The sequence below is a fragment of the Sycon ciliatum genome, chromosome 12 (genome assembly GCF_964019385.1).
Source record: "Sycon ciliatum chromosome 12, ocSycCili1.1, whole genome shotgun sequence".
Classification (NCBI taxonomy): Eukaryota; Metazoa; Porifera; class Calcarea; order Leucosolenida; family Sycettidae; genus Sycon; species Sycon ciliatum.
This window is the reverse complement of record NC_088654.1, coordinates 17,985,191-18,005,445: the sequence shown is the minus strand read 5'-3', so window position 1 is coordinate 18,005,445 and position 20,255 is coordinate 17,985,191. Positions and strand designations below refer to the sequence as shown.

Genomic DNA, 20,255 nt, shown 5'->3' with positions numbered 1-20,255 from the left:
ATATGCGATATTGCCCGCAAAAAAATAGTTTATTTGCCCGCAAAAAAATTGTTTATTTCAGTGATCGCGTGACTACGCTCGTACGACGACTCTGTAGACTGTACGACTCTACGACGAGTCGCAGTGTAGCATTGAGACGAAGATGGAATTCTTTTTGGAGATGGACATCCCGGCATGCCGGCAATGGACATGGCCTCGGACGTCTGCCGTGTGGTGCTTGCAGGGATCATTTGTTCAGTCATGTTGGCAGCCTGACCGTCGGTAAGCTTGTGGATAAGATTCAGTTCTGCTCGAAGTGGTACTGTGATCACAAACAATTATTTGAAATAACACAAATTCAACTCAGCATCGTGCGTTTTCAAATCCTCGCAAAGTCACTGCCTGTGTGTACGTGTGGTCTTCATGTGCCACGCAAAACTCTTACCAGGCTCATCTCACCTTTGCTTGAACAACAAACACAACAATTCAGGAGTGTTTTTCAATGAAAAATACAGCTATCTGGAGCTGAAAAGAAGAAGAAAAATTGTCCTCAGAATTACACACCAGGGAGTCGTCAAATACTTGCACTTGTTGCAGTACTGTATTTGACAACTTCCTGATACACATGTAAACATGAAGAAACTCTTTGTGGTAGCACTCTTAATTTTTCAATTGAAATTATGATTCTGCTGTATTTTATTGTCGTTGCCATGTCTATTGCTATGACGATGCGGTGCCGGCACTTCTTTCTGTCTCCGTCTTTCAGTACTGTATACTCTCTGATGGCCTGTAGAAGACTTTTTGTTAGGGTGTAGGAGAAATATCTTCATTTTTCCTGTTTTGATAATGATAGCACATTAATATACATTGTGGTCATAATGTGTTGGCATTTGGGCTAATTTCAACAGCAGCCCAATGGTCTGCTCTGTGGGCCATGTGATAAATTTTTTATCGCATGGTTGCTGCGGGCCTTATGGCATATTATTGCCCCTCGAGGTTAGCCCTTGGGCCTACGGCCCTCGGGCTAACCTCTCGGGGCAATAATATGCCATAAGGCCCTTGCAACCATGCGATAACATATACTTATTCGTGCTGTGTGCACCAGTTGCATCCTTTTACGTTAAGCAGGTAGATCTACACTTCATAAAACCAGGTAAGTAAGTTGTACTCGCTAGTACAAGAGATCAGCAGGACCCATCTGACAGTGTAGTGTCAAACCTGCAGCTTCTAATAAGCACTGACATAAGACTGTCTGTTTGATATTGCATGGACGGCGTACGGCTAAATGGAAGACGAGAACTACTATGTGGCTCACGGGCGGAGACAAACAGATGGTCATCAATGGCAAATGTACGGTCAATGGTCAATGGGCAGAATTCATGTTCATGAGACATAAGACATTGCGTACTACGTAAGAGCGGATGAAAATTTAAAGACCGTGCTGCTCCCGAAATATTGTGTATAATTAATATGTTTCCGCGGAGATAAGAATGATATCAACGCAATGGAAGAATATTATTATAAGATTTGAACGTCGTTTTCATAAACACTGACGAAAAACGCGACATTGTGGGAATACATATATGACCAGCAGGGCGATTTCGTGCTCGTTGCTAAGTCGAGTGTCTCCTAGTGTACCTAGTGAGCGATGATCAGAATAATAGTAATAACGTTATTAGCCCTTGGTTATGTGTAAACGGCGTCCTGGGAACGATAATCCTGCTCATTCAGTGTGCTACGTATTGCTTTAGCGTCGAACGAAGCGAATGTGGGAGTACATGTAAAATGAATAATTATTGTGCATTTCGTTTTGTATGAAGGTGAAATGACACACGCTTTGTTTTATTAGACGAGGGGGGGGGGGAGAGCCAAGGATTTATTTATCAAAAGAAAAGTGGACCAGGGAGCTACATGTTACGCAATACTATCCACTAGCACCACCAGTTACTTGACAAATAGCTCATGCCATACCATTGTAGGACACTAAGCAACGGTACAGACGTTCTACACCTTACTGGCAATCAGGTCTAGCGCATCTTGACTTTCAGCTCGTGCTTGTCCTGCTTGTGCCCACCTTCTCGTCTTCATGTAATTTCTAACGTTATAACTTAGAACCTTCCAAGTTGTAAGGATGTTGGAGTGCGCATCGCAGATATGCTAGAGCTGAGCTGATTGCCAGCACAGTTGCTCAGTGTCGTGCAAGGTTATCGCGTGAGTGATTGTAAAGTAACTGCAGTGATGTATGTGGATATTATAGCATAACGTGTAGCTCTTTGACTCTGGTGTACTCTGGTATAGTTATCAGTACTGTGAACTCCAAGCACTGACAAATCTCTGCACGTATTTGAGTATATCAGATGCGTGGAATCTTTCAAGTTCATAAACAAAACCTCCGTGCATGAGCAAGCTATCCAATCAATCCCTTTGCTGTCAAAACAAATAGGAATCACATCCTTGTGACTCAGCTGTTAGTGTTCCTACCAAGACCGTCAGACGGGGTCAGCTGATATCCACTTCTAAAATCACGTATCGCCATACCTGCAACTGCCATGTTCATTGATGCTAGATATTTCGGAACTAAGAAACCGGACAAAAAGGCAATATAGGACGGCCCGCGGATGTTAATAATCTTGAGAAACGTGACGATATTGGCAGATGTCGTCTGCTGATTGCAATTGGGCAGTTGTTCATGACTTCCTCAGCAACAAAAAACAATTGTCAAATACAATAGACAATATCGGCCACTGGTTCTGCACATCAACGTGTTTACATGTACACCTACATGCTAGTACACATGAGAGTGTCTGTGTACGTTGTAAGTGCCTGTGTGTGCGTATGGTTGTGCGTTCAAGTAGGTGTGTGTATGTGTGTGTTTTCGTGTGTATGGTACGTGTAAGTGTTAGTGTATGTGTTTTTGTATACCGTTGGTATGTGTTTGTGGGTGTGACTGCCCAAGTCAGGTAACGTGTTTGAATGTAGTGTTGATGGTGAAGGCAAGTATAGTGAAATTAGTAATAAAAGCTAAGTGGCAGATTCAAATGAGCTTAGCCGGCCAGTGCTAGTTTCTGCAGACCTCTGTGAGACATTCTCTGCATACCTCTTTGAGACATTCGCGCCGACTAAATTTGTCTTGAAAGTGGGGGAGGGAGCTGGGAGTGTTGTGGATAAAGCTGTCGACTATTGTCCTTGAAGTGAATGCGCCACTAACAATTTGTTTCAAGCCCAAGCAATGACAACTGGCAGGCGAAGGATGTTCCTTTTTTTGCTGTTGATGCTGGCAATCTCCTCTCATCGGGCAAGCTCACAATGTGACACTCTCCGGTGTACCTGTGAGGCAACAGGGGGAGTTACCTGCAATGGTCTTCCGGCATCGTTTCCTGTTAATATACATAAAATGTAAGTATGATTAACTGGTGGCTATTGATTATAAAATAATACTCTATAGTATGTATGTCAGTAGTAATGACTGCAGCATTGCACATGTATTCGAGCTGATTGAATGTTGCTGTTATAATTATTTTGATAACCGCAACAATAAGACAAGCTGAATCGGCATTTGTGTATACTTGATTCATGCAATAGCCCTTGGCGGATTATGCCGGCATAATATTTGGCATAATCTTGGGATTTCGTCAAAAAATTATGCTCCGGCATAATATTATACGGATTCCAACGTGTAAAGTCGGCATAATTTTTCGGTTTAGACAAAAATTATGCTTAGGCCGTGTGTGTATGCGTAGTTTCTCAATCCTCTATGTAAAGCGTGAATACATAGTGGAACCGAGCATAATTCAGCATATTTGTTGGCATAATTGTGGCATAATCAAAAGCATAATTTGACGATTGGCCGAGCATAGTCCGCCAAAGGCTATCATGCAATGTAAAACGGTGGAGACAATGTGCAATAAAACGATAAAAATATGAAGAAAATTTGTAGAGAGACAACTTAGGATTCAAACCAAGTTTTCGTACAACACTCAATACGCACAGAGCGATCCCCTCGAAACTACACAGTGACACCAGTCCCGGCGATGCATAAGAGCTGAACGCAGAGTTAGATGCGCTTAAAACTATGCGGCGGAAGAGGCAGTTTGGGTGATGCTTCTGAAAGCGGCGGGTCTGCCAACTGAGGGCATTCACGATGAGCTGGACGAGCTCCAGAGAAAGCACGACGACGTGTTGGAGCGGGTAAGCGAAGTGCTCGCCGAGGTCTGCTCAGCACAGCCCAGTCGGGGAGGGAGATCTCCACTGACTCAAGCGGGCAGGGAGCGATCCACGGTCACGCAGGAAGTACGGAAGATGTTGAAAAGTTCAGTGATCGTTGCTGACGCTGATGATGTGATTAAAAGAAGTGCACTAGAAAAAGAAGAAAAGGATAAATGTAAGCATACTGTACCGGAGCGGGAGTCGTACCAGGGACGTGTGAAGCAGCGCTCTTGCTGAGCAGTCTAACTGCCTCACCTACAATGAGTACGAGTACTAAGAGTGTGATTCTTGCCAGTTCTGTTACTGCTGCCAGTTCTGCTACTGCTGCCAGTTCTGTTACTGCTGTGACAGCCAGCCGGAGTTTGGTGTCTGCTGGCAGTGCTGCTGTAACGTCGGAATTCCGGTATTGCTGGCAATGCTGCAACTGCAGCTATGAGGACGATTCCTGGAATGGTCACTATAGCTATCGGATTTGTCATCAACCACCACACCTTAACCTGCGCTTCCCATCCGTTTGGCACTGAATTCCTTCAAGCAGCTGTTTTGAGTATAAACTCTCTTCAATAAAGGTAGATATTGTAGAATGGGTAAGATAGTGAAAGGTTGAAAGGGTAAGCGTATTGCGCGGGAGGAGGCGCGAACATTAGGGCAAAGCAGAAAGATACGAGTGCAAAAGACGCGGCAAAAATTAACTTGTGAAAATGTGAAAACGTAATATTGGGAACCAGGTGTGAATTGAGGCAGACAGTACAGCTTAGCAAGTAGCCAAGCTGGCGGCTCCTGGGGCATTCTACTATCAATGATCTTCCTGCGGTGACCACCCCGACCCACGAGCCATTAAGGCACGTTCATTTCCGAGAAGCTTCAGTCCGGCGGCATCTTGCAAGGCTAGTCCCATCCAAGGCATCTGGACCTGACAGCATTCCATCTCGGGTATTGAAAGGGTGCTCTAAGGAACTTGCTGCTCCCTTCACGAAACTGTTCCGTGTTAGCGTGTTAGCTTTCGTGCCAGTGTTGTACCTTCCCAATGGAAGCTCGCTCACGTTGTCCCGGTATACAAGAAGCCACCTCGATCTAGGCCATCCAACTACCGGCCTATGTCCTTGCTCTCTATTTTATCCAAGGTCATGGAGTGTATTATAAACCAACAAGTCACCAATTTCCAGGAGCGCAACGACCTGCTGCCTGACAGCCAGTTTGGTTTTAGACGTGGCCGTGGCACAGCTGACCTCCTCACAGCACTCCAGAGCGAATGGGCGCAGGTTGTAGCTGAGGGGGGCTGTGTATATATAATAAAAAAATTCACTCGGTGTACTCATTCACCACACAGTACCTCACCATCGTCATGATCACATCACAGGCATTCTTTGTTCAATGATACAGTAGCTTAGCAATGAAGTGTTAAAAAACAGTTTTGAAAAAGTCTTCCAAATTCACACCTGGTAAAAGTATCACATTTTTACTTATCACCAGTTTATTGCTTCACACTGTTTTGCACTTGTATCTCTTGCTTATCACTAGTCTTCGCGCCTCATGCGCGCACATTTGTCTTGCCCCATTCAGTACATCATTGCGCTTTTCACTATCTCAGCCTTTCTATAATATCTACCTTCGCTGACGAGAGTTTCATACACGAAACAGCTGGATGAGGGAATCCACTACCAAGGGATGTGTCGCTTGGCTGGTGGTGTGCTGTGGCAACGTCGTTGGACGGTGGACTGGAGAGCGGAATTGTGGTGTGGTGGGTGATATAATAATCTGTACAGGGCCGAGTGCTACCGCTTTTACCCCTTTATCTAGCCCTCATCAGGTTTACCTCATGCTACATTTCGGAGAGGGAAATCGGACCAACGACCATGTGAGTGTTAATAGCATGCAGATCACAGTCATGACCAAAACGTCCGTCGTACAGTCCACATTGGGTTAAGCTTGTTTTGTGTACCTTTGTATTGTGTTCAATGAGTCATCAACAGTGCATGTAGTTGTACTGTCAATGACGTATACTGCGGATTCTTGATATACACCATCACTTCTGCTATTCTTGTTAACAGGGACCTGAGCTATACTAATGTAACATCTTTACCGAAGAGAGCATTTGCAGATCTCTTCAGCCTTCGGAATTTGTGAGTACACATTTTGGAAGAACAATGTCCCGTGCAACTACATTTATTTCATTGTAGCGCAATGGCAGAGTGGAGACAAATTGAGTGTAGAAGTTGAAAGGGGTAGGGCCTAGGACTGAACCCCGAGGAACGTCCCTAGTGCAGGTTCTACAGTCACTTGCGGTTCCGTTCACTTCTACACGTTGATGTCGGTGAAACAGATATTATGACTTGAACTACTCAAGAGCATTTCCACAGATCTTCAGATTGTTAAGGTCATCATCATTGTCTATTAGCGTTTGGTGGTTCGCTCAAAGGCTTTGCTCATATCGAGCCGCAGTAGGTAGGTAGGTACATTTTTATTTGAATTCGCAGAACCAAACGGGCGGTGTCGCCCAATTACATGGAAGCGAATGGAAACAGTAAAATATTGTAGGAAATAGCCTAACATGATAGCAGGGTGTAGTACAAAGCAAAGAACGCTCAGTCAATGAATAACGTTAACGTTAGAATACAACAACGGGGAGGCGGTAAACAGCACATGACTGGTACTGTGCAAACGTTCAAAGATTCCTGTAGTGTTCAGTAGTGGGTGCTACTGCTAGCAAGACAGAACGGGAGGCAGGCTTGTTTGAACTGGTGGTACTGGGTAATACCACGCACGTCGGATGGCAGGGTGTTCCATAAAATGGACCCGCGAGCGGTTGGACGGTCGTGGCCGGCTTTGGAGGCAGATTTGGGCACTCGAAGGCCCAAGCTGCGTTGTGCGCGCGTTGTTCGAGTACTGGGATGCTCCAGAAGGGCTTGCAGTGCATTGCTTGCCCGACCATTCGAGCAACGCCAGATCATAATAAGGGTCTTTTGCTTGTGGAGCTCTTCGATGCCATACAGCTGCAGACGAGCAAGCAGAGGTTGGGCGCTTGTGCGAGGTGGCAGGCCGAATACGGCGCGTGCCGCACGGTTTTGCTGGACCTGAAGGCGGGACCGCTGGTCTTGTCGAAGGCACCCAGAGAACGCCACGGACCCGTAGAGCAAATCTGGCATCACAACGGATTTCACGTACTGCTCTCTGGACTTTCTTGTAAGGCAACGGCGGGCTCTCCAGAGTGCTCCCACCTTCTGCGAGGCCTTCTTCACAACATTGTTAACGTGTTCGTCAAATCGAACGTGCTCGTCTATCGTGATGCCCAGGTACTTCGCATGGGGAACTGCTGGTAGCGGGTTTCCACGGCATTTGACAGTAATGTCTTGGCCGGAAATTCGCAGGACATGGCTTTTGCTAGTGTTCAGGATTAGATTCCGTTCCTGGAGGTGGTTAGCAATCTCGGTTGTAGACGTTGTTAGAACTCGCGATACTTCCTGGCAATCAGGGTGGCTGAACGTGAGAGCAATATCGTCAGCAAACTGCACTGAGATGGACGGACTGGCAATGGTGGGCACATGCCTGGTGTAGATGTTGAAAAGCACGGGTCCGAGAACGGAACCCTGCGGGACGCCACATGAGCATGTGCCACTGACACCAATGGATCCAGCGATTTGCACTTGTTGGGTGCGTCCTTCGAGGTAGTCTGCAAACCATTGGAGTGCAGTGCCGTGAAGGCCAACTTCGAAAAGATCGCGTACAAGAATGTCATGCTTGACTTTGTCGAAAGCCTTCGACATGTCCAGCAAACACACACCACTGGCTAGTCGCGCGTCCTTTGCATGGAGAATGTTCTCCGTCAGGAGTACCAAAGCGTCTTCAGTGCAGTGGTTTGTGCGGTATGCAAATTGCGTGGTCGGCAGCACGTCGTTTGCCGCGAGGAACCTTGTAAGCTGGCGATGTACTACCTTTTCAAGCAGCTTCGCAACAATTGGTAATAATGACACAGGTCTGTAGTTAGTGGCGACTGTTGGGTCCCCTGCTTTGTAAAGCGGCTTTACCAGGGCGTGTTTGAACGGCTTCGGTAGGCGACCGGAATGCAAGGAGGCATTGAAGAGGTCGCATAAGTGCGGGGCAACAATATCACTGCAGGCTCGCAGCAGACGGCCAGGGATCTCGTCACTGCCTGTAGCCTTGTCAGGATCGATTGTGGCGAGTAATCGCTGTACTGCGGGACAGGTCATTGGCGTGAGAGCTGATAGTGAGTTGCGGGTGCAGGGACCATGGGGTATCTGTAGGGTGTCCGGACGACTTGGATCAGTGACAATACTATTGAAGGAGCTGCTCACTGCAGAAACATCGCACACTGGGTCCTGCCTTGCCTTGGAGCGGCCGGTTACCGCGTTCAAGGTTGACCACATTCTCCTTGGATCATGAGAGTGCTGCTCACATTGAGTACGCCCGTATAGTCTCCGGTATCCATACTTATCTGCCAGTTATTGATGGCAAGTGTTAGAAGGTCCTCAGTACTGTGATCCCCGCCTGTATGCAAACTGTTCATTGGGAATTGCCCCGGGTGTGCTGTCCAGATGGTCGTGAAGGTGCTGGACCACTAGCGATTCCAAGACTTTGGAGACAATGGGCAGAAGCCAGACTAGGCGGTAAAGAGGCATAGCCATGACCGAAAAATCTAAATCATAAATTCTGTTACTCTTGTTCACAGGGACCTGAGCAGCAATGCTTTAACATCTTTACCGGAGGGAGCATTCTCAGATCTCGTTAACCTTCAGTACTTGTAAGTACATCATTCGGAGAAATTAAGAACCATTTCCTGCGCACTTCAGAGTTCTTTGAGTATGATTGACATTCCGCTCTTCTTCAGTTGCTTATCAATCTGCAGAACATCGTGGGTCTAATGTCTGCTCAGGCAGGCCTTCATGTCTTACTGTAATTTCAAGTAATTTGGCTGCTTGCTGATTCCCACGCGCGTTAGGATTAGATGACTTTATTACATTGACCATCAGCAGAAGTTAACACAAGCACCTAGTTTAGTGCATCGTTCTGGTTCTTGAGCTGGCTAGTACAGCAATCAGGAAATGCTTTATACCCAGAACGACTGGTTTGATGGTGTTATCCCTTATAGATTAGAATACCCTGTTTATAGAAGCTTTGGCAGCACCTCAGAGGTGCATAAGGAACGCCCGGCGAGCAGAAAACTCTTCATATCCACCTCCAAGGCCGCAAGCGCTTGAAGCCCACAACTAATACCTAGATGATAGCGGATCGTTTCTGCATTGAAAGTCACTCCAGCAGTATAGCATGTTTAAAATCACCATCCTGCTATGTCGATTTAATTAAACCCCTCATCTCCTAGTCAACTTCGTGCTAGTTTTTGTTTGGCAGATAGTATCAGCTATTCCTGAGTTGTCTCAACGCCAGCCGCTATGTAGAGACCGAAATAACTGGTCCTCAGCTTGGAGTAGTCTTTGCTTGGCCTCATGAACTTCAGGAAATTCACTGTTGCGGCGACGAACTATTCTAACCACCCACGCAACAAAATTATTTCAACTAAGCGCGAACTGTCGTTTTTTGAAGTTGTGAATTATGTGCAAGCGCTCGCAGTTCAGCTCTTGTCTACACAGCCTAACACAACTGATAATCCTGTACAGCTTCGCGAAGCGACAAAGGAGGAACCACCTGATGTCGAGCTGCGTTGGGACTTCAGGAACGACTGGCATCTGCAGGGATCGGGTTTAGCTGATCTAGCTCGGCTCAACTGCATGTCCTTTGCAATTTGTTCAATGTGTCATCACCGGTAGTTGTCATGCCAATCACATTATACCGTTTGCAATGGGACCTTAATTAATGAACACCATCCTGTCTCCCGTTCATGCTAACAGGTATTTGACAATAAATTCTTTAACGTCTTTACCGGAGGGAGCATTTGCAAATCTCTTCAGCCTTCGAGACTTGTGAGTTCATATTATGGATAAATGAAGAACAATCTCCTGTGCTAACTATTACCGTATTTCCGCGCATATATAGCCATGGCGATATATCCGAATAAAAGGCCACCCTCACTTATAAAGCCATGGCGTTATAAGCGAACAAAATTCAATGTGGAGGAAGTTGCATCTGGCGTTAAAGGTGAGTTCAATTCTTTCAGTGAACGTACAGTAGCGGTGATTCTCTCGGCATGTACCCATCCCCCTGGCACATGCTATACCGCCACCGCACCTTCACACAAGTTTCCATGCCACCTATCCTTGTACACAATAGGTTCACATTTTGAAATTTTCAGGGAAAATTGAAAGTACATGGATGCTCGACATGAACGTGCAACGGCACCGTACGAGTACTCGAAGTTCATACTCTGCCGATTTTTTTGCATGTATGCGTCTCTCACTTTTAGCGCCATGGCGTTAAAAACGAGGCTATTTTCTCCAAAAATTTGGTCCAAAACAGCGATGTTTCACCTATAACGCCATGGCGTTATATGCGCGGAAATACGGTATGTACATGTGTTTTCTTTTGACGAATGGTAAAGATTAAGCAATCATAAAATAGCAATGAAAAATATCAATTGTGCACTCATAACCATGCATAAACAATTAAAATGAAACAATTCCAGAACGTTTTCGTGTGACTATCATCAGTGGAGCATCGTCACATAATAAGAATCACTAAAACAACCAGTTATATAGCTAGAATATGAAAAGAAGCGTGAGAATGCAGCACAGCTAGCGGTTATGCATAACACATTCTCAGATACACTGCAACGGTTCACACTACACGCGTTATGCATACCCGCTAGCTGTGCTGCATTCTCATGTGCCCATTCTGTCCGTGCGCGGGATCCAAACCAAAAAATAAGTCCAGAAGCAGCCTTGGGTGGTGGGACAGGGCCCCTCAACGTGGCCCTGGAATCTGTCACAACGGCACGAGTGGGCGTTCTCTCACGGACCCCCACAGTCAATTTTAGATTTTTTTAGGTTTAGGGTGTGCTACGAGGTCGTACCTTTGATACAACATCCAGTGCTGGAACCTCGACAGCAAGCCATTTCCACAGCGCTGCACACCAAATCCAGGATGCCCTCAAAAATCGGCAAAGACTACCACTCACGTTCCACTACTGCCTAGTACTGAACCCTACCTGACTTCTTGACACGACTCAAACTTGCCAAAGTCGCTAAATCAACGTCAACTACAATAATCAAGCCACATATCTGCACCGCCACGAGGGTGCAGGCAAAAGTCCTGCTGCACGCCGCCGTGCAGCCCAATACATGGCTAAAAACGTGATTTTTGGAATTCTTCACACTTTCGCGTTTTTCCATGATACAACAAGTTGCACACGGTCTGCTCAGATTCAGATACAGTGCTGCCAAAAAATGACAGCGTGCAACAAAAATATCTTTCCTTGCAAGGGCACATTTTTGGCCATAGCTCTTGAACGGCTGGTCATATCGAGACAAACGTTTCAGAGATTTTGCAGCTACTAGTATTCATGCTCTTTCACTCGATATGAATTTACAAATTCGAACCTCCTCAGACTGGACAATAACAGTCGAGCCACACACAATGCTCAGGTTAGGTGGAGGGTGTGAGCGTCTGCCTTTGATGAATAGTATCTGGCTCCTGCTGGAATTCAGGAGCAGGCCATGATCTGTGAGATGCTGAATCACCAGAGTAAATATTCTTGCAAATAGTACATGCCAGTTCGTGGACGCAATCCAGAGACATGCAGGGTGGTGTGGTCAGCGTAAAGAATGCATTTGAAGCGAAATGGCAGAGTGGGGGGACATGTCGCGTGTAGATGCTGAAAAGGGTTGAACCTAGGAAGAAACCCTGAGGAGCGCCCCTGGTGTAGTCACTTGCGGTTTGGTGAAACAGATATGACTTGAACAGCTCATTCCACTGATCTTCAGACTATGAAGGTCACCATCATTTTCTATTACCGTTTGGTGGCGTGGTCAAAGGCTTTGCTCATATCGAGCAGCAGTACGCCCGTATAGTCTCCCGTGTCCATGCTTCTCTGCCAGTTCTTGAACGGAAGTGCTATTATGGTCCTCCTGTTCATTGGGAATTTCTCCCAGTGTGCTGTCCAGATGGTTGTGAAGTTGCTGGAGTACTATTCATTCCAAAACGTTGGAGACGAGACGAGTAGCGAGACTGGGCGGTAATTGGAACGGTCATTGAGGTCGCCTTTCTTGACACACAGACGCTAATTTGTAGGCTGAGGGTACCTTGACGCTAGACGATGACTGGTTGAAGATTAAAGTTAAAGAATTGGCCAGCTCGGCGGCATGGTGTTTCAAGATGTAAGCTGTTACGATGTCTGATCCACATGCTTTCTTGGTATTCACCCGTTCGAGAATCTTCAATACTGCTTCTGTTGTAACTGGTAGAAACTCGAGAAGGCAGTTGCCCAAACATTCGTCCGCTGGAGTGTCTGGGGTCGTAAGAACATCGCGCTGATCATTATCAACGATATTGTCTAAAAAATCACGGTTCGCGTGAGACTAGGCTGGAAGCCGAGTTTTCCGCATACGTAGAAACGCCACCACCACCCTACCCTCTAGGTTCAAGACAAGAGATATATGTAGAGTATGTGACAAAGATAAGAGGGGGGCTTTTTTCTTTTTTTCTCTATTGTCCCAAATGAATGCGCGTCGGTGTGGGGTGGGATTTTTCCCTTCCGGTTAGTTGATTCAGCACTGCTCGTTAAGGTAGCTCAAACCACTTTGGAGGTGGAAAACACTTTTACAGAAGAAGTGCTGTTTTCTCTGTTCTAAGTTGTTCTCTAGCATCTGCGGAAATGATATTCCTATGGGGGATACTTATGCATTTTGTTGTACTTATGGCCACTTGAAAGGCAACCGAGAAAACAGCACTTTTCTGTAAAACAAAATGTTACCTCCAAAGTGGTTTGAGCTACCTTAAAGTCTAGGAATGACTGCTGTGGCTCTAAACCTATCTTTGTAGTGCTCACTTTTCAGTTTATGTTTAGTAAGGTTCCTCCGCCGTATTGCCCGATATTGCTGTCTGAGGCGGTCATCCATGGGATGCGTTATTTAGGCGCAATGGCCTGACCTTCGTCGATGCAACATCTATTCCAGCTCTGGAGTGCCCCAGGGCTGGGGGCTGAGTTTGGGTTAAAGAGTGAGCTGCACGCTTCTAGCCGACGAATGGTGGAAAATCATTAGTATTGTCATGACACTTTGTTGCCAGTGGCTTGCGGCTGCATTTAGAGTATAAACACCTGATTTATCTGAGTGGTCCAGGATGTGTGTGAGAGCTGCAGACGTTTTACTAATGCCAAGCTGACACATTTGAGTGTACATCATGTACTGCACAGTCTTGACGGATAAATCCTTCATACCATCCATAATGGGATTATCTTGTTTTGTGTACCTTTGCATTATGTTCCATGACTCATCAACACTTGTTGTGATGCCCATCATGCATACTATGGATTCTTGATGTACAACATAAATTCTGCCATTTTTGTCACAGGGACCTGAGCAGCAATTCTTTAACATCTTTACCGGAAGGAGCATTTGCAAATCTCTTCAGGCTTCAGAACTTGTGAGTGCATAATTGGGATAAATGAAGAACTATCTCAGTGAAGTACATTGAAGTACAGTACAGTGCTGTTTTACTGAGGCGTTCGGTTTTGTATGATTCTTGTTCACATAGCTTTCCGGTTCATTTATCTTGGCATCTTTGAGTCACACAAGTTGTGTGCAATGTTGCTTTGCGTCCTTGAATCGTGGTTTGACCGTATTGTCCAATGGTCTTGCCAGTACATGTATCGTCATCGACATGCATGAACATCCGCCAACGTCCTTAGCAGCTGAGACTGTCAGCTGGTGTTTTTCTTGGTTGCGCTCACCTTATCCTCCTATGTTATCATAAAATTAGAACCTTCCAAGTTGGAAGGATGTTGGACTGCGTATCCAAGATGTGCTAGAGCTGTTAGCCACTTAGTTGTAGAACGTCAGTACCGTCGGTCAGTGTCGTGCAATGTTATCACATAAGCTGATTGTTTAGTAACTGGTGGTGTTGGTGGACATTATAGCGTAACTTGTAGTTCCTTGGTCCTTTTTCTTTTCTATTAATTTATCCTTGGCTCTTCATCCCAGTCCATTCCTGGAAAACTAAATCGAAAGTAGAAAATAAAATATACGTACAAGTCATGTCAATTAACTCTGTGGGGTGCTTCCCGAAATTGGCCTGATAGATTTCTTCATTTTCTTCAAGCAGTACAGCCAGCTATGTGGTTCATATGCTACACATTAGATATTTGACATTGAATCAATGTGAAGTACCTAGGGGCATGGTTTACTGAATCTAATCTTGGCTGGCGTATGCAATGGACCAAAACATTATACTCAAACGCAATTGTTGCCTTCCAGACCGAATGAGAGTGTTAGTATGGGCAACAAAGAAAATCTAGCCTCCCTATTTGGTTTGGCCTGACTGCAGAAATCACCACTCAGATACCTGTAAAAGAAAACTACAACATTTAGTCTGAACAATACAACAGTAGAGGAAAAATGCTGGGATGTGTTTTTGTGCAAAAAATGTTAAATCAGGTTTTAATTAAGAGAGCATGTCTGAGAAAACCAGAACATATGTGCAAGTCGATCTCTCATAATTCGCTCAAATTTTGCAAGTAGGTTTGCTTTGGGCGTAGATCGACATTCCAAAGCCCGTGCAAAATCTTTTGAAGGGAACCATGAAATTGGCACACCCCTCAATATTGGCCCAATATTGGCACGATTTATGGGTCTACAAACGAGCCACGGCACAGCGTACAAGAACAAGTTACTAATAAAACTCCATTAAGCCAACATTACCTCACCTTAGAAGAAGTCTTGGGGCAGCACCACTTAGCCACGCCAGCATCCCAGAAGACGAGGGCAATCACCCCTTGACGCCACAAATGATCGTCTTGAAAATAGCCAAATTGCAAGCGCTAATAAAACAACGAGCTACGTCCTCAATTAGCAAACACTATACACCGGCAGCTAGTAGAACACCTCTTCTAGCACTGAGGACATGTCCTCCATCATCCTTTTTGGGTTTTCTTGAAATAAACAATTTTGAATTTTTCCACTGGACCATTCTGATTTACGTCCAAACTCATACATGTACCTGCGCAGGAAAGCTCGCCCCTCCGCGACGTTGTTTGTTTGTATTCTTTATTTACGTCTAGTCAGCAATTTCTACTCCAACACCACTCCCAAAGCTGCAGAACAAAGTGTATTGTTGACTCTGACAAGGAAAAGCAGCAGGGATCATTTGTCACTCCAAACGACAAGCTTCTCCTTGCGCCACCAACATTTTTGGGTGCAACAGTTGATGCAAAAGTGACTGAATTTTGCGCGTAGTTTTTGGATTTTACTGCAAGAGGAATGATGAAATCACGTGCATCGTGACGTAGAATAATGCTTTCTGGTGCACGACACAATCCACACGATCACGATTAGGGCCCGCCGGCCCGGTGTAATATGCCCGAAACTTTGCCGAAATGCTTTTGGGAAATTCTCGTAAACCATGCCCAAAATGCTCCCAAACCTTGCCGAGAATGCTCGGAAAATGCTCACTTTTTTGCAAGAATCGCTCTCTACAGTATCTTCATCTTCGTCACTAGCACTGTCATCCGATCCGAAACACACTCATTAAGAGACTTGCTCGAGTCTGCCATGGTAAACAATTCATTAACTACTCAACAAGAAGCTAACCCACGGAATGCGGAAGTGACGTTCTTGTTTGGGAAGTTTTCTTCTCCCAATTAACATGATTAATAATTTTGATACACAACGGCCAAGTGCTCCGTTTCCCCCAAAATGCTGCATCACGAGCCCAACGTGCTGGGTTCGCGGATTTTACCGAAAAAATGCCGGCATATTACACGGGGGCCTAATCACGATCGTTCCTGAGGTGCTATTCGAAACGGACCATGTGGGAGGAGGTAAGATGCATTATTATTTCTTGCATGCTCTGCTCAACAAGAACTACGGCTACCGGTATTTTACATGGTTTACATGCTGATGATCCACGTAGATCTGCAACACTCCCACAGCAAGGAATGACCATGGTCCATCAAGCCTTGATGCGACCTTGATTCAAGGTCGCTTGGAGTTGACGGGCGCAGCGCGCGTCCTACACTGTCTACAGGGTACACTGCACTGGTTGGTTGCATGGGGCATGGGGTATCAGATTTCTTACGTCATGAACAACGTGATTGGACCCTATGCCTACTCGCCTAGTCTCTGTGCTGCATGTCGAGGGAAAGTCCCGGCTGGAAGGCCTACAACACGACAATCGACATGCGTGCTCTTGAGCTGGACATCAAGATGCACTTGATCCGATCTAGATCAACGGGTGATCCATGTAAGTGCAGGTGCGCTTGATCAAGGACGGAACAACTGCTGAACCGTGATCAACGAGACCTGGCTTGTGTACCTGGCTTGTGTCACGAGGCACGTGATTTCATCATTCCTGGCTCTGGCTCTTGCAGTAAAATCCAAAAACTACACGCAAAAATGCAGTTACTTTTGCATCAACTGTTGCACCGAAAAATGTCGGTGGCGCAAGGAGAAGCTTGCTCTGTGTTGTGCAGCGTTGGGATTGGTGTTGGAGTAGAAATTGCTGACTAGACGTCGCGGAGGGGCGAGCTTTCCTGCGCAGGTATGAGTTTGGACGCATTTCGGAATGGTCGAGTGGAAAAATTCAAAATTGTTTATTAATTTTCAAGAAAACCCAAAAAGGATGATGGGGGACATGTCCTCAGTGCTAGAAGAGGTGTTCTTCTATCTGGCGGTGTATAGTGTTTGCTAATTGAGGACGTACATGTAGCTCGCTGTTTTATCAGCACTTGTAATTTGGCTATTTTCAAGACGATCATTTGTGGCGTCAAGGGATGATTGCCCTCGTCTTCTGGGATGATGGCGTGGCTAAGTGGTCCTGCCCCAAGAACGTGAGGTAATGTTGGCTTGATGGAGTTTTGTTCGTAGCTTGTTCTTGTATGCTGTGCCGTGGCTCGTTTGTAGACCCATAAATCGTGCCAATATTTGGCCAATATTGAGGGGTATGCCGATTTCATGGTTCCCTTCAAAAGATATTGCGCGGGCTTTGGAATGTCGATCTACACCCCAAAGCAAACCTACCGTACCTGCAAAATTTGAGCTAAATCTGAGAAACAGACTTGCACATATGTTCTGGTTTTCTCAGACATGCTCTCTTAACTATGAAGAAGTGTTTGAATCGTTCCCATTTTTCGGGATTGAACATATTCTTGAGCTGTGCAATTTTGAGGTTAACCTTGTTCTGTGTACGTTTGTATTATGGTTAATGGAAATAATAAATGGATCTTCACCAGTATAGGTGTCAAGCCAATCACGCATACTACGGGTCATTGATCCACATCATCAATTCTGCTATTCTTGTTAATTAACAGGTACTTGAGCAGGAATAGTTTAACATCTTTACCGGAGGGAACATTTGCAAATCTCTCCAACCTTCAGCACTTGTGAGTACATAGTTTGGATAAAGACCATTCGTCTGTGCAAAGTACATGTATGTACCTAAGAGAGGATGTCGGAGTATACCAAAACATGTGTGCAAGTCGATCTCTCCGATTTCGCTCAGAATGTGCAGGTGTAGATCAACTGTGCAAAGCCCTTTAACATATTGTAGCGCTTGCACCCGAATGCATCAGAGCAGTGTATAGGAAATGGGAGAGCCAAGTGACTACATGCAATGGAAAGTCACAGAGCAAAGCTGCATGCATACCCACGTATTCTCACAACACCGCACGAGGATGATTGGGGTACACCAGTGTGCTGGTTTCGATCAACTGGTGAAGCGATTGGCGTTGCAAACAGCCAAAGTGATCGCTCACGACTGAGCCGCAGCAGTACCCGCGACCGGGTGCAAAGTTCCCTGATCGACGTTGCAAACAGCCAACCAGGGTGAAGCAATTGGCGTTGCAAACGGCCAAAGCAATCGCTCATGCTTGAGCGGCAATAGTACCCGCGACCGGGTGCAATGACTACTGATTGGCGTCGCAAACAGCCGACCAATAGTATGCCATTTTAAGCAGAGATAGTAGCAGCAAAGCAACCAGTTGAAGGAAGCTGTTCCCACCTATATAATGTGGGAATGGGAGGGTGGGTGGCAAACAAATTCCGGTTGCTGCTCAGTGACACTGCAAAGGAAAGCGCAAGCCAAAGTCAGCGCAGCAAGAGCTACCCAATGCGATTTGGGCGCATGCACAGCAGTTGAGTGCACGTGTAAAGCCAGCTCAGTCGCAGCTAGCATGCGATAGAGAGCAGCGCATCGGTCTTATCGCTAACTATGGTTAGCCCAACAGCTAACCCAACGTTATGAAGGGAACCTAGAAACAGGCATACGCTATTACAGTATTAATTGAAGCTTAGAAGAAGACAACCAAACTGAGCTAGACATTGTAGTAAAATTATAGAAGCAACACCACTCTACTGCAGAACAGTTTTTGTGGATATGTCCAAGGCATTCGATTGGGTGCAGCGCAGCCGGCTTTTCCTTGACCCCCAAGCCATCTGAATACCTGCCATCGTTCTGCGATCGTTTTGGATCTACCTGGCAGGTCAACAACAGCAGGTTATTGTTGGTGTAGAATCTGCTGCAGCATTCCGTCCTAGGACCAGTCCTATTCTTTGAGTATATTCTGGAGATCTCTTCTGTATTCCAGCACTCCAAATGTCGGCAGAACAGTACTCAGATGACATCACGCACTATCGATCCGGCGATGAAATTATGGTTCTCACCACCAAACTCAGTTCTGATCTCACCAAGATTGACCACCTTCTGTCTAGTAGAGGTCTCCTGTTCAATCCAAAGAAGATTGAGTTTCTAAGAATTTTCCTCAGGAGAGTACTTAATGCTACACCTGGGAAAGGGAAATCGAAGGTACTAACATGTGAGTGTTACCACCATGCACTACACGGTTATGACCGAAAAATCCAATTATACCGTTCATATTGGGTTAAGGCCTGGCACGAGGAAAATATGGATGCAGTGAATGGGATTTTCGGTCTTTGACCACATGCTGGTGAGCTGATCTACTCTCCTCCCACCGCTTTAGGAGCTGCATCTGCGCCTTGATCCTTGAAGGGTGGTGGCGTTCCTACGGATGCGGAAAACTCGGCCTCTATATAGAGAAACCGAGTCTCACGCGAACCGTGAATTTTTATTAATTGGGTTAACCTTGTTTTGAGTACCTTTGTACTATGTTCAATGACTTCAATGAACAGTAATTGTCATGACAACCACCAAACTACGGATCCTTGATTTACATCATACATTTTGATGTTCTTGTTCACAGGGACCTGAGCAGTAATTCTTTAACATCTTTACCGGAGAGAGCATTCGCAAATCTCTTCACCCTTCGAGACCTGTGAGTTCACATTTTGGATAACATAGAAATAAATGGGCACAAGAGTACTCCTCGTCAGTTTTGTGCTAGATTGTGCTCGTCTGACTGTTCAAAAATCTGGTTAAGTTGGTGGAGTCGATCGGATAACTTGTGCCTACATTTTCCATGTTACAATCTCCTGTGCAAACGCTAATTATGTAGGTACTTAACGAACTTATACCGAAGTTTGGACGAGGTCAAAATAGTTTCGCAATCTACATGTATAACTTCGCATGCAAAACCGCAAATCTACAAATCAAGTCCATACTTCCTTCATCTATCAAACGTTTCGTAAGTGGTATACTGATGTTAGCACCATATCCCTCACACACTCATACTCAGCCCAAGGCAACCAGGTGTTGTTTTGGAGATAGTTTTCTGCTTCGAGTAAGTGGTCTAGTAATGCAAAAGCTTAAAGAGCTGGAAAGCAACGCCAGGCCACTGGCAGCAACTGGCTCGCGAAGAGCCGCAACTGGCTCGTAATGAGCCGCAACTAGCGAAGCAAATGACCAGTCAGGAGCGATAGAGTTAAATGTTCCCTAGTACCATTAGCAAGAGGATAAGATGGAAGGGATGGAGGATGACAATTTGATGCTGGCACAAGCTAAAAGTCACCAAAAATTGTGCCACAATGGGGTTG

The 20,255-nt window shown here is 45.6% G+C and overlaps 1 long non-coding RNA gene across 1 annotated transcript; it reads left to right on the top strand.

Annotated features, from left to right (window-relative positions):
* The first annotated feature begins 3,262 nt into the window (after positions 1-3,262).
* Positions 3,263-8,942, top strand: LOC135828729 (uncharacterized). The gene is made up of 3 exons (XR_010555739.1): positions 3,263-3,375; positions 6,237-6,308; positions 8,873-8,942. It is a non-coding gene; the product is annotated as an uncharacterized LOC135828729 (long non-coding RNA).
* Positions 8,943-20,255: the final 11,313 nt, after the last annotated feature.